Source organism: Acinonyx jubatus, chromosome B3 (genome assembly GCF_027475565.1).
Source record: "Acinonyx jubatus isolate Ajub_Pintada_27869175 chromosome B3, VMU_Ajub_asm_v1.0, whole genome shotgun sequence".
NCBI lineage: Eukaryota > Metazoa > Chordata > Mammalia > Carnivora > Felidae > Acinonyx > Acinonyx jubatus.
In genome coordinates, this window is record NC_069386.1 from 122,867,777 (window position 1) to 122,883,863 (window position 16,087).

A 16,087-nucleotide genomic window follows, 5' to 3' on the forward strand; every position below is an offset into this window, starting at 1 on the left:
CATGTGCAATATTCTAGCCCAGACTACTGAATCTATTTTCTACATTACATAGTTTACAATGAAACACAAAGAAAGAAAATCTAACTCCTAAGACCCCATACATATATTTTAATGCACTTTAAAAGTCTGAAAACGCAAATAACACTCAAAGATAAAGATTTTTAAAACTAACTGAATCGAAAATACAAGATATTTCTTTAAACCTTAATAACAAACTTTAACTCATTTACTACCTTTTTAAGCATATAAGGTGACACTAGATTTCCTTCCCATTGACTTAGATCAAGAAACTGAGAATTATATTAAAACTGACCCAGTAAAAGCAGTTATAAAAAGAGGAAAAAAATCACATGCCAATGAATTTCTATTATTATGTTATTTTGCTTTTTAAAGCTCATTTTTTCCTTAAAAGCAGTTTAGCTATAAAGCTATCAGGTACCCTGCTCCAGGATGCAGACTGTCTTTTACATGTTTAAGATTACAGCAACAACACTGAGCCTTAATAGTGGGTCCCTGGGGCACATTTAAATCTTTAATAACAACAATTTTTCTTCTTTTCCTTAAGTATACCTATTTCCATTAAAAAGACTAACATATTGAGTATTATATTACTGTAGTTCTTTGAAGGTAGATGATTCTGAATTCTCAGTTATTTATAAAATCGAGGGGGGGGGGGGGGAACAGCCTTTTCTTTTAAAAAGTAAGGGAAAGGAGAAAAGGAAAATGTTTGTAGACATCTCATCTGACCATAAAAGCTCCCACAACTTTGACAACAGGCATGTTTATCAAGAGGCTCTAAAAAATAACACACTCAAAAATAAAGAACAAATAGGGAATTAAAGGCCCTTTGTCTACTGTAAAGGGACCAGTCAGCTTGGGTAAGAATGAAGAAGCTGGAATGAAATAAAGGTCTTATGATAACTCCCACACAGGCCACTGAAATGTAATTAAAAAAAAAAAAATGATGAACATAAACTATCTGGTCTCATCCTCATCATTCAGCAGTGCTACAAGTGCATGCCTTTGGTCACAAGGGCAAGAACATGTAGATGACTCACTGGTAAACCAACCAGACTATAGAAAAACAAGTCTGTGCTCATATCAAACAACAGGTCAGTAACATCACACCTGAAAAGGTACAAACTTCCAAGTCAGATTTCTCCTCCCAGTAACAAAGAATGAAGAAGTCAAGTCACTGAGAATTAGAAAATTGTTGCTCTTACTATATATTTTTAAAGACTTTTTTTTTCCTTGGGGGGCGGGGAGAGTTAGGTTCACAGAAAAATTGAGAGGGAAACTGAGTTCCCATATACACCGGTGTCCTCATACAGGCATAACTTCCCCCATTATCAACTTCCTTCAACAAAGTAGTGCATCGTTACAACTAATGAACCTACACTGACACATTATAATCACCCGTAATTTACATTAGGGTTCATTTTTGGTGCCGTACACTCTATGGATTTAAACAAATATAGAATGACATGTATCCATCATTACAGTATTATAGTGTATTTCCACTGCCCTAAAAATCCTCTGTGCTCTACCTATTCATCCCTTACCTCCCAAATTCCGGCAACCACTGATCTCTTTACTGTCACCATGGTTTTTCTTTCCCAGAATGTCACATAGTTGGGATCATACAGTATGTAGTCTTTTCAGGCTGGCTTCTTTCACTTGATAATATGCCTTTAAAGTGTCTCTATGTCTTTTCATTGCTTTATAGCTCATTTGGCTATGTTTTTTATAATTAAATTCTTCATGTAGGTACAAAATAAAAGTCAGCAAATATTTTAAGCTTCACAATATAATGCTATTGTGAGCCAAATAAGACCACATGAACTATAAAGTTAAAAGTTGTTTATATTTATGTATATTAAAAATTTTAAATAGCTTTAAGAACATTTGCTATATTTCAAATCAAGAAAAAAAATTACTAAGTACTTAGTATGTATAGAATACTGTAATAAACTCATGTAACTCCTTTTTTTTTTTTTTTTAAGATGGAGATCTGGTGTCTATTTCTAAAATTCTTGTTTGGAAACCTAAATCAGAGCTCTAAAACCATCAAACATCAATAGAATAATACATATTTTGAAAAGGAATATATATGCATAATGCAGCAGGATTTTATTGCTCAGAACTAGTACTACTCACTTAAATTAACAGAGCTTTTATTTCTGTCAAGTTCTGTGAATTTCTAAATTTTGTTTTTTCCTAAATCAAGTTACAGATTCCTCCCACATGAGAACTAGCTCAAGTCATGGAAAATTTTAGCCTTTAAGTTCATCCAGTTGGGGATTATCTGTGCCAACAAAAACCAAGCAAAACAAAAAAAATTAACTTTCTTTTTAAGGCAGAAAACAATGCATTCATATTCTAAATCCCTGAACCAATATCTAACTTAAAAATAGCCAGATAGATTTTACTTAAATTGTTCAAAGAAATTTATTTTTCAGCCATAACCAAGGAACAAAAGTTCTATACCAACATCTACCACTACAAAAAAGAAAAAAAAAATAAGTTTAATAAGTTAAAGTAGAAATTACATGATAAAGTCCAAAGAGAATCCAACTGTAATCATTACTATTATAACACCATACAGATTTCCGGGATATCAAAGTAAGGAGGAAATTCTAAAAACTTGTGCCAGTTGAATTATGTGTATTTTCCAGATGGAAGTGGTAAGCACATAGTGCATGGAGTCACAAGATGCAACCATTCCTGTTTTTCAAAAGGCAGAGTAATATCAAGTATCATGTAGTTAAGTAAGATCTATCAGTAGTTAAGTACATTGGTATTATTTCTGATGGTAATTGTAATCCTTAATGACATTCTTTAAAGATACCTGAGGTTTTGAAACATAAAACTCAAAGCTTCTGTTTGAGAATGGCCCAGATGTCTTTTCTTCTTTTTTTTTTTTTTTTTTTTTGTCTTCTTATGCTAAGGTGTTTATTTCTTCAGGAATCCAAAGAACTTTTATAGAAATTATCGTGGGAGGACAGATAGACACTTATTGCTGACCTATAAAGGAAACTTACTGTTTCTACTATGTCCATATTTATGGAGTCTATGACTGGCTGGGGCACCCTGTGCCCACAAAGCCAACCAAGGTCATGGGTTCAATCACCATGAGAGCCAATTCCCTCTGCTCTGTTCCATGGTCATAGTCTTTACCCTAAATCTTAGCCAAAGGCCACATAGAAGAATAACTAGTCCAGAGATCCTGGATGAATAAGCAAGATCCACTACAATGACTATAAAAATAACTCTAAAGTAAAACCCCTACTGACTACTGTCAAGATTTCATTCTTTATATGTTATTAAATTTGCCAATATGCAAAACAAAATCTTAATCACTGCCTGCAAAGTTGGTATGCTGAAAAGACATACAAGTTTTTTGCCTTCTTTAATACAAAAGCAACAATGGTAATGAGTATTATTCCTTAAAATGCCATTGCTTTTACTGGAATGGAGTTTATTTTTATGCAATCTTTTACTTAATAAAAATCTTGCAAGTAAAGTTAAATGTGAGCCCAACAAGTGCACTTTCCAGGATTTCCTTCAAAATCCAAAAGCAAAAGCTCTTAGTGGAGGGTCTGTTTTTATCTGAGTAGTTTCCTCTCAAAAAAGAGACTCACAGTTTTATTAGAAATCCCAGAGCGATATGACACTTCATTTGACTTTCTAATTACAGGACCACTGAGTTAGAATTGTTGACAAACAGAAGATCACAGATAATTATAAAAATTTAATTTAAAATCTCTCGAGTTTTATTTGTATTTGAGCAGAATGCCCTGTAAATATACAACATCTTTCACTGTTTACAGTTAGAGGATGTTATTTTATGCTTCTGGATTTTTTTTTTTTTTACCATTTTCTAATCAAAATAAAACAGTACCAAGTCAATGAATAAGTCTATCTGTAGCAGAGTGGTCTCTGTTTACACAATATCACTATGCACTCAGTAGCTGCCCAATAAATATTAATTGATAATGATGGAAAAGGGCTTTATAAACAGATGGTCTAGGATAGATTCACTGAAAATGTAGATAGAAACATTACACTCTTCAAGAAAAGCACAAAGTAGAAATTAAACAAGTCCTGCACTCAGAAAATCTCAGTCTATTGTCAGGCAGCTGTTCAGTCAACAAAAGCACAGATATTTTTCATCATCATAGCATTAGCGGCATTAAATGTCTATTTGCATATGGTGCTACAGAGGGACTCGCACAGATCCATGCTAGCCTTATTTGTTACAGTTTATGATGACAATATTGGCAACAACAAATAAGTACACATAGCAAAATAAATGTGATTAAACAATATTTTAAGATGTAGTCATATATGGTACGAACATAAAATGCGTCAGACTTAAATGTAACTCACAGCAGCAATAAGAGTATTTATTTATAATGCAAACCACAACTATTTCCAAACAGAATGTGAGGTGCTTTACAAGGACATCTATACATATGCTTAAATAACAGGTGAAATAAAGAAAGGAGGGTGTCTGGGGGGCTCAGTAGACATCAGCTCAGGTCATGATCTCACAGTTTATGGGTTCAGCCATGAATCCAGCTCTGCGCTGACAGCTCAGGTTGGAGCCTACTTTGGATTCTGTGTCTCACCTATCCTTCTATGCCTCCCCTCCAGTTGTACTCTCTTTCTCTCTCTCAAAAATAAATTTTAAAAACTTAAAAAAGAAATGAGCCAGAGACCATAATGGCCATTTTGGAGAAAATAAGAAACGGCTCTTTAAGAACCTAGAGGGCAAATGATCAGGGGGAAAAAAAAAAAAAAAAGAAAGAAAGAAAAAAGAAAAAAAGAGGATCAAAAAAATCACAAGAGGGCTAACTTCAATGAGAGTAGAAATGAGGAAGCTACAAGCAAATTGATCAGTCCAGGAAAATATATGGAAGAATACACCTCGTTCAAGGACATGTGAATAATAAGAAAATATGTTATCTACATTGGAGGATTTGGAAGAAAGGTCACTGAAAACGGAGAGGTAAAAGGAGACAAAGCACATTATAAACATTTAATAATTAATAGTCTTAGGTAATATTTTCTTAATAAAGTAAAAGGCCTAAGAATAGATGACATAAGTGTTAATTATACAGAAATGAGACTTTAAGAATTTCAGGACAACTTATATCTATACATCATCTCATAAAACTGCATCCTTCAAAGGAATCCAAAGGCCTTTGCTGGCATGTTAACAGTTGACATATTACTTCTCCTATGATGTAGAAAATATTTCTACCCTATCAACTTTTGTGTTATCAACATTAAATAGTAGGCTTCTGAAATATATCATCAAATCTGGAATATTCTTTAATCTGACCAGCTATCACTATCAGTATTTCCCAATAACTGAAAGGGAATATGGCTTGTGCAAGCTGTCTATAATATCCATGGGAAGTTTACTCTGTTAATAGAAACACAAGTACTGAGTGAGTACAAGGTTGAAAGAGACAACATAAAAGATCTCTTCCAGCTTCTCCTCTACAAGGAGTTTTGGGGGAAAAGATATTTTCCACAGAAAAGATGTTAAAAGTGTTTTAGTGTCATGTGAAATGATCAAAGCCTAATAAAACAGACTTATAGGTTAAATCAGCAGGGAGGGGTGCAGGAGGCAAAGAGGTAAATCAAGAAAAAGACTAAGGAAGAAAACTGGAGAACATGATATATCTTGGACTTGCACATTTCAAGCTGTGCCAAATAGTGTTCAACCAGCTTTGAAAGACAAATCCCATAATAGACCATCATTCTTTTCCATCTATTTCCTTTTTAACAGCATGGTAATATTAATGGTTCTTTCACAACCTTACAGAAAAGTGTTTACTTTATCCTTGCAAAAACATTAGTAATCCACAGGTAACAAACATAAAAGAGAGAAGAAAATAATTAACATGTCACAAAATGAGAGAGAACAATTTTGAAATCAAAACTATAGTGAGTCAGAATTTAAATAAGAATTTCAGCCACAGATTGGTAAAGTGCTTATCATGTAGCAATAAGCAATGGGGCAGAATCACACTCATAAAAGAAATGCCTACAGTGATCTGAAAACACAAAGTCTCAGCAAAAATGCCACTTCTTCCACCCAAATTTTCCCAAAGGATCAAGAACAGGGAATTATTTCCCCTCTGAACACTCTGAAGCCCATTTCAAAGCTTAAATAACACCCTCAGTGAATTAGATGTTAACGTTTCTTTCTCAGCTAAAATGGGAGCCCTTAAAAGTGAAGACAGCATTGTAAGTACCATGAAATCCCTAGTCCCCAGCACAGTACCTGGTATATAGTAAGTACATGAAGGTATGTGCTGATGAATATTTTACTATATACAATTCTGACTACATAGTAGACAACATTTATTCATTCCTTTCTTTAAGAAACACTTTTTTGGGACCTTATTCCATGTCAGCCACTGTCCTAGGAACTATAGATACAGCAATGATCAAAACTGTGCCTGCATTTTGCTCAGAGGACAGACAGATGATAGGTAATGAAAAGTGCTATCAAGAAAAAGTACGACAACATAAGGGCCTCAAGAGTGAGGAAAGGGTATTTTATCTAGGATAGTTAATAAGGCCTTGCTGAAGTAGGGCTCTGAATGACATAAGGGTAAACAACGCAACTGCTTTCAGAGTTGAAAATTCCTGGCTATGGAAATGGAAAGTGCAAATGTCCAAGAGCAGGAGGGTGCCTGGCTGTGGAAAAGCAACAGTGTCGTTGGCCTACAGTGGACACGAAGAATGACAGAGAATTAGGGTGAGGGGGCATGTAGAAACCCTATCAGAGGGGTCTTGTAGGTTGAGGACTTCACATTTCATTCTGAGGATGATAAACAAACCATTGAAGGGTTCAGAGAGAATGACATGGCACTATCTGATTCTGTGGGGAAAAGACTGTAAGAAGCTAAGAATGGAAACAAGGGGGCTTCTACACCAGCCCAAGCAGGAGAAAACAGAGACAAGAGGATAGATGAAAGTATAGTAGTAGAGGAGATGAGCAGTTACCAATTCAGAATGTACTTTTTAAAATAGAATTTAAATTAGACAGAATTTAATGATGGACTGGATGCGAAAGATGAGAGAAATGCAAAGGAAGGGACAGAAAAGAACCACATAAAAATTTTTAAATATAAAATTAAAATTGTTTTTGTTGTCAAGATGAGTATCCATCTTTGTATCAATCATAGGAGCTACTTACTAGGACAAATCACACAAAAAGATGTAATTTAGCACCTTCTGTACAAGTTCTCAGGTCAGGAGAGGAAAGAACAGGAAATGGAGCTCCAGCAACCCACATCTGCCCAAGTCTTTGTGGCTCTGAATCACAGCACTCCTCTAACAGGATTCCCATCCAAGACTGACAGTGGATAACAATGCTTCAGGATCTCAATCTCAGATAAAAATATGAAATCACACAACTTTTCCTCACTGCCATACAAGGCCCATCAAATGACTACATAATAAAGTTAGAGGTGTAAATACTGTTCTAACTTGGCCATAAGATGGACAAAGATATATTAGGAAACTCTAAGCAGATTCCCATTTCTTGGGCAATAAATAATGAATACCACAGCTTCAGTATTTACAAAAAGAAAAAAGGATCATGAGTACTCAATACAAAGGTAAATTAACTAGGAATGCAATGAGTCATAATAGAGCTATAAAAAATGCTTTTCTGCCAGGTAAAGAAACACAAACAGATTACACAGAGGAAAGATCAAACAGCATTAGAACAGTGGAAAATGACTGTAACTAGGTTGGGTAGACAACAGATTGCAAAGGCAGTGATTATTAAGGAAACGAAAACAATAATTAGGAGAAAGTTTGGATCTATAGAAGATAAAAATTTAGAGAAAGTGCATCTTTGGCACATTTCTATACATATTAGATACATGAACCATGGAAAAGGGCACGAGAATACATGATTCCAGTGGAATAACTCTCATATCAAATTACAGTCTCTCATTGTTTTACTAGAAGTAAAAAGACTTTTTCCACATAGGGACGGAGTGAGAGAGGGAAAAACTGTAACCCTAAATGGGAAGCATGAAAGAAACTCCAACAAAAGGCATAGAAATGATAGTTTTAGTGGTAAATATAACAGATGTCTTAATATATAATACTCAATGCGTCATATTTTATTTTTCAACAGTAAAAAGCAACACTGTTTCAAATGTAAATTTTCAAATAACAAAAGTTAAATAATTACATTATTTTTCAGTTGTACTGTCTGTGCCAAGTATACTTTCAGGGAGTCCTAATAGTAGAGATACATGTATTATAATCATTTTCCAAGAAAGTTTAGCAACTTTAACCAAGGATGCCTGCTTGGTCACAATTGATGGTTCAATACTGACGACTAGTGGTCAAAAACATGCAGTAATTTCCTATTTTTGAGTATCCTCCTAAGACTTTTATCATCTACATTTGACACATTTAGTGTAAATTATGTGAAAAATCTATATTGAAAGAACTTTCAAAAGTTCTGAAAATTAAAAAGAAAAATAATGTATCTCTTTTCTGTCCATTATTTGCTATGTTCCCAAATCAAAGCCAATCAGCCTCTGGTAGTGACCCCAAATGGGAACAACTCCATGAAGAATCAGTTCATTCATATCCACACAGCCAAATCAACACTGTTTCAGAAATCTGTAACTAATATTTTAAAGTCTTAATTTCAGAATTCATGTATCTGAGCAGTTCTAGTCTAATTTTTTTTCTAATTTTGTCGGTTTTACATTAAGAAACCAGTAACCTAGCTGTCCTAAGTTCTCAACACAATTTGAAAAACAGTAAACCACCATATCAACATACTCTAAAAAGTGAGAATTTAATTGTGATGGTCTGAATTCTTGAAGAATGTTTGTGAGATTCCAGTTAAATCACTTAGACTATTATATATTCAACTTCAAAGAAGTTAAAATCTGTTAGCATTTACTTTGTTCTCTGCAGAAATAAGAGCAGTGGGAAAATACAACGTAGACAAACCTGAAAGGAAAAAAAAAAAAAGTTTTTTTAACCAAGTGTGCTACATATAGCTAAACGGTCACTCCTGTGTGAAAACAACGGTCATCCCTTCAACAAGTACTCACGGAATGACTGCTGTGGGAAACACACAGCACTACATGCCCCGGAAAACAGGCGTGATGGACAAAGTTCCTGCTAACAGAGTTCCCGTTTTAGTGGTGGAGACATACCATAATATAAGTAAACAAATATACAACTACAGGCGGTTTTTAAGTGCTATGAAAAGCTCAAGTAATTTGATAAAAAAGAAAAAAACTGGGGCAGAAAAGAGCTTTTTTAGAAAAGAGAGGGAAGGAGGGAACAGAGCCTCCTGAAGAGGAGACAACGATGAAACCTCAAGGATAAGGAGAGAGAAGTTTGCTGAGGGTCAGAAGAAAAATGTTCTGATAAGACACTGAGAGGACATCACTATGCTTAGAGCACAGATTTCTTAGAATAATTTGTAGTTATAGATGTAATGGTTAAAATTTGAGAATAACCATCTAAAAAATAGAAATATAATCTACAGCTTTAGAGCCAGAAGTATTAGAATGAATATACATTTCAATCCAGTACCAAACAAAAAAGAAGGGGGAGAGGAGAGGAGAGGAGAAGGAGAGGAGGAGGAGAGGAGGAGGAGAGGAGGAGGAGAGGAGGAGGAGAGGAGGAGGAGAGGAGAGGAGAGGAGAGGAGAGGAGAGGAGAGGAGAGGAGAGGAGAGGAGAGGAGAGGAAAGGAAAGGAAAGGAAAGGAAAGGAAAGAAATATTTTTAAAAAAACATAAAATGATTTAAAAAAATTTCCAAATGCATCAATTAATAAGTGTAAACTGACTAAACCAGCCATCAAAAACAAAAACAAAAAAAGAACAGCATATCAAAACATATGGTAATTTCTTGAATTTTCAGTATTAATTTTGAAAACCAGATCAACTAATGTTTCTAACTTGCAAGTCTAAAAAATGAAACAATTATCCTAAAAAATTAAACAAAAAAGTTTGAAAAAAGTAATAGAGTTAAAACAGAAGTGATGGAGTAATAAAGCTAGTCAAAATGAAAACTAATAATCATAATATCTAGCAAGACTAATAATGAAAAAGGAAAAAGGAATAACTAAATAACACTAAAGCAAAAGAGTAATAGCTTCAGAGAAAGATTTAAAAATAATAAATCAGAGCTATGATTGCTTTTTTTTTTTTAAGTTTATTTATTTTGAGAGAGAGATAAAGAGAGTCCATGTGGGAGCTGGGGAGGGGCAGAGTGAGAGTGAGAGAGAGAGAGAGAGAGAGAGAGAGAGAGAGAGAGAGAGAATCTCCAGCAGGCTCCACAGTCAGTATACAGCCCAACTCAGTGCTCAAACTCATGACCTGAGCCAAAACGAAGGGTTAGACACTTAACCGACTGAGCCACCCAGGTGCCCCCTATGATTGCTTTTTAAAATTAATTTCAAAATACAGGCAAAATGGATAACATATAAAATCATGAATTACCAAACTGACTTAACAAGTAAAAAGGCTATATAAACCAAGAAAGAAAGAAAGAAAGAAAGAAAGAAAGAAAGAAAGAAAGAAAGAAAGAAAGAAAGAAAGAAAGAAAGAAAGAAAGAGAAAAAGGAAGAAAGGGAAAGGAAGAAATTGAAAACCTCAGGCAACCAAAAAAATAACAGGTATAAATGGTTTTATGGGTGAGTTTTAACAAACATTCAAGAAATAGACAATCTCTCTCTTAAACAGAGCCAGGAAATAGAAAAAGAAGGAATCTACAAATTCATTTTATGAGGTTAATGTAACCTTGCTTCCAAATCCAAGAAGACAAGTACAAAGAAAATTATAAGCCCTCAATCATAAACATAAAGATAAAAATCCTAAGAAAACGCTAGCAAATTAACTCAGCAATGTATAAGAATCAACACATTTTGACCAAATAAACAAGTGCTAGGAGGGGTCAAAATTCATTGGTAACATTCACATTTCAATATCAAAAGAGAAATACAGCAAGCAGCAAGAGTATTTAATAAATTCCAGAACACATTATGATTTTTAAGAAACAAACAAACAAAAAACTTCTTGAAAACCTATGAATAGAAGGCAATGCTCTTAATCTGATAAAGGACAGCACTGAAAAAAAAGAAAAACAGAAGCAAACAATATGAAACACTTTAACACTTTGGAAGCATTCCTATAAAAATAGGAACAAAGCAAAAATTCTTGCTATCTTTGTTTCTATTCAATATTGCACTTGAGTTTCTAGCCAGTGCAATAAAGCAATGACAAAAAAAATGAATAAAGTTAGAGACTAAACTGCCTTTCATTTTATATATGATTATCTACACAAAATATAGTACATGATAGTAATACATGAAGGTTGCTAACAAATTAGAAAATAAGATCATTAAGCAAAAGCATTGCATACAAAAGCCACATATAAAACCAACTATACTCCTACATATTCTAAATAACCAATCAGAGATGTAATAAAAGAAAATATTCCATTCACAATAGAAAGGAAAACCCTAAGATACCTGGGAATAACTCTAACAAAAATGTATAAGACCTTTCTATAAAATTATAAAACATTACGGAAGAACATTAGAAAATACCTCTCCAAATTAATCTATATATTCAGTGCAATTACAATCAAAATGCCAGCAGTATTTTTCATGGAACATGACAAGAGATTTTCATTATCATTTACCAAGATATAATGAAAGCTATAATAATGAAGACAAAATGCTATCAGTTCGGGGATAGACAAACAGATCAATACAAAAGTATATAGAACCAGACAGACACCATGGGGAGCTAGATATATAACAGAAGTAGCATTTAAATCAGAGGGGAAAGAACAAATTATTCAAAAATGATGTTGAGGCAACTCATTAGTCACATAAAAAACAACACAGATTCCTTCCTCCTGTCATTAAAAAAGTAAAATTCCTGAGGGAAAACACAAGCAATCCAGTATTTCCAAATGAGCAGTGATAAGCAAGCTATCTGTACGGGCACAAATGCAAACTGCCGACAAATATGTGAAAAGATGTTCAAGTTCACTAATAGGGAAATGCAAATAAACATAAAAATGAGTTAATGCTTTATACCCAGGAGCCTGGCAAATATTAAAGAGAATGGAGAGAAAAGGGCCATTCTCAACCATTTCATGAACAGAAATGTAAAAGGTTGGAACCTTCTGAAAAAATAATCTTATAACCTCTATTATGATAAAAATCCAACCGTGGTAATAAAAGATTAAGTTTGAACCACATCAGCTAGTTCAAGGAATTTCCAGGAAGTATTGGTGGGAGGAAAAAGCAAAATGCAGAATGTACATATATATAATGTGATCCCATTTTATCAAGATAAAATATACAAAAAATCCTATACATGCAAAGGAGTAATATGGTCCACAGATGTCTGTCTAGGACAATTAAGAGCAATAATTAGGGAAAATATAAAGGGATCTCTTCCACATGTTTACACTGGTTCCTTTTTCTTAGTGAGTAGGATTAATGGTTGATAACGAGAGAACACATAAGAGATAGGGGAATGAGCCAAACAAATAAATAAAGCTACATTAAAAAGAATGCATGAGCATTTATGATATGATCACATCAGTTATACATTTATTAAATGTGGTTACTTTCCATATTTAATAACATATTTATACAAAATACTAATAAAATATTTAATAAATACATTAATAAATGTTTAATATTTAATAAAAATAGTAATAGCAATAGTAATTAGTAATGACCTGAGACAAAAAAACCTCATGTGAAATATATCACTAGAAGCTGAATAGTGAGGAGAAAAAAGCCATGTCTGTAAAAGGAGAAAAATAGTTGATGGGATCCGGGTTTATGGAATAAAAACCATGGCTTAAAATAAGGCTCAGATTTATCCCACACAAACAGCTCCACTCCATAAAGAATACACACTAGAGCAAGAATTTTTGAATTTCCCCCAGCTACACACATTTTCCTACAGAATAGTACACATGTAGTTGTGCTTTTGTGATACTCAGTGCTCTCAGGCCCTTGGCAGTCTGAAGGCCCCAAATGTCACCCTTACTGTGTTATTCTCTGCTTACCACATCCCCCCCTCCCCCCCCCCCCCCCCCCCCCCAGTCACCTGGGCCTGAAAAGGACTGCATTCTAGAACTCATGTCCCAGGGACTGGGAAAATACAGTACATCTTCTGAGCTTTCCACGGAACTTGTATTTTACATTCCTGTTTGCTTGTAAATTCTACTGGTCTTTCTCAAAGCCCAAGAAGGCTACTGGGATGGTCAAAGTCAGGATGATTGAACCGACATTTATATAAAAGGCATCTAATAACATTAATGGGGTAAGGGAAGTGTGTACTAAGAAATAAACATGTGAAAATGTGGGGGCACAGACTATGCCAACATTAGAGGATAAAGTGCCATGCAAAAGTTATGCAATTCAGCCCTAGAAAGATAAGTGAAGGGGAGTTCAAAATCAACCAGCCTTAGAAAGGCCCCTGTGGTTTCAAACCGGAGTAGGGGAGCCTTGAAAGGAAAGGGTTAATGAGGGGCACGTTAGAACATTTGCCTGACTAGGTTCTCCTCTGAATTGACACAGAAGTCTCAAGGGAGATGCTAAAGCTATTAAAAGGACATTAAGAAAACATTCTTGGCTTCCTTAGAAGCTTCTCCCTTAATGAGTCCAAACTAAATACATTTATAAACTGTACCCAAGGCTTTTCTTAGGTGAAGTATCCATATTACTCAGCATCTCTGGAGCCCCAATGACATTTCTGGGAAGGAACAAACAGCTATTTCTTCATTAGTTTTTCACAATTGGTACGAATGCCAAAAGATGAAGAAAAATATTGAAAAGAAATCTATCAATCACTTTAATTTTTCTGTACATGACTTTAATGTTACTGATGAGGCTCACATAATCTGGTTTCCCATAGACAGACAGACTGAAAAACCACTGAGCTGGACTCCCATCTTACACTAACAATTCCCCACTAATCTTCACCATCTTCAATTAAGATTCCATCCTTTACCTTCCCCCACAGGCTTCTCCACAAAGCACCTTTAAACCTTGAGGCACCTGATTCCCCCAAGATCATCAGCAAGCATGGAATATTACTGGTGGGGTAAGTGGGAAAGCTAGCACTTTATATTCTACGAAATGATCTGAGAAGCATTTACAAATATGCACCCAGCATTTGTCTCATGTATTTTGTTTTAAGTAATTCAAATGAAGATGGAGAAATAACAATCAATTTACAAGAAACAGGAAAAAAAAAAAAAAAAAAAAAAAAACAAGTCAGGAATTCCCAAGATGCCATAGCCAAGAGTTAGAAATTTTATCTAGGATCTTATGTTATTTTGGGGCCTGCAAAAAAGAAAAAGCTTTGACTTGAGCTTACTTCTAAAGACCTCATTTGTGACCCTAACACTCACCATGCCAACCCCACTCCACTATATTTAACTAATCAAAGTTAGCTTACTAAGAGTTTGTAATATGATAAACATTAAACAAATATTTTATTGTTTGCATACTGGTTTGACAAGGAAAGACCGAGGGTTATAGGCTGAACAATATTTGAATTTGATTAATAAAAGTTCAGAGTACTAGAATAACCATTCAAAATTTTAAAAAGATATATAAAAAGAATATTTACTGCACAATATGAAATATTCACCTCTCTAAAAAGGCCTCTACTGAGATCCCAAAACAACATAGTTTAAAATATGAAGTCTGAAGGCCAGTGAAGGTCCTTACCAAGTTAAGAAAAACTGACATTCACGTGACATCAGTAGGACATGAGTAGCTGACACTTAATAAAGGGAGTAGATTCCAGAGTGTCCACAGCTCACATGCTTAGACCAGGAGGGGGAAAAACACACATACACATTAAAAAGTGAACAATTCCTTCTTAAGACCTCTAAACAAGAAGAGGAGAGTGTCGTTCTCAAACTATTTCCAATGATTAATACTGTGTTTTTCATTAAATGGGAATAAAGTTCTAAGGACCTCATTAGATCACTAAAAAGAAGCAGGTTTTAACCAAAACTACATATTGCCTTGCTGTAATATGACATTATACCTAGAAATCTCTGACATCCTGGAATTTTTAATGAATACTCCTAATCTCTTAACAATTTTTAAATGTCATAATATTCACCAAGATTGAATTATACATTTTAAGGAGGCAGAAGAGCACAGTGGCTAAAATCAGGCCTCCTTACTCACCTATACTTTCATTTTCTCACCACAGCCAGAAACAAAATATATCAATTACTATGATCGTACAGTACAGGTATTTGCAAAAGTGTTTTTTAATATTGAACAAAAAGCAAAGTGTTTCCTCTCCTTAAACATGACCTTTCCAGAACAGCCTAAGCCACTTAACTTGGGAGTAGGAAAACGTATCAGCCTAAATTAATCCTTTCCAGCTTCCACTGCATTGTTTAATCCAAAACCACCTTTTAAAAGCATATAGGTCACCACTTAAAGTGACAAAATATGAAATTAAACATTTCTCATCAATAGTGATCCTCTATTGTATTGTCAGAGATGGAATTCCAAATCACAACTCAAGCTTTTAGTCAAATTGACAATTACAATGCAAATATTCAGGCTCTGGTTTCTCAAGAATAGGGGTGGGAAGCAATCTTCCTCTCCTTCTTTCTTTGTAATTTTGTGCATTCTGCAAAGAAAGAGGAAAATAAGTACAGAAAATTTCTCTAATTTTCTCTTGTAAAAAAGAACAATTGTCTCTTCAGTACTATTCTTAAGCTCACCAGATGCAATTTGCTTTGAGAACAAATGTATAAAAATCAAGGTTTTAAAAAAAAGGCTACCCACATGCTGTATCTAATTATTCAACAAAGTATCCTCTTCAAAGTAATTACCAACTAACAAGGGTATGCCTCCTTTTGTGAAACGGAGAAAAACGGAACTTTAGAAAACAAAAGTAGATTTTTCTGTCAGCTTACATTATAATTTAAGGTTGCACTTTTTGCTCCTAATTTTCAATTGGCAGTGTCTCCTAATACTTAGGAAAAAATTTTAATCCATCAATTT

At 34.3% G+C, this 16,087-nt stretch overlaps 1 protein-coding gene across 11 annotated transcripts in view; it reads right to left on the minus strand.

Moving 5' to 3' along the window:
- CEP128 (centrosomal protein 128) overlaps positions 1–16,087 on the minus strand; it is a 376,215-nt gene that overhangs the window by 298,763 nt on the left and 61,365 nt on the right. The gene's annotated exons all lie outside the window — the stretch shown is intronic.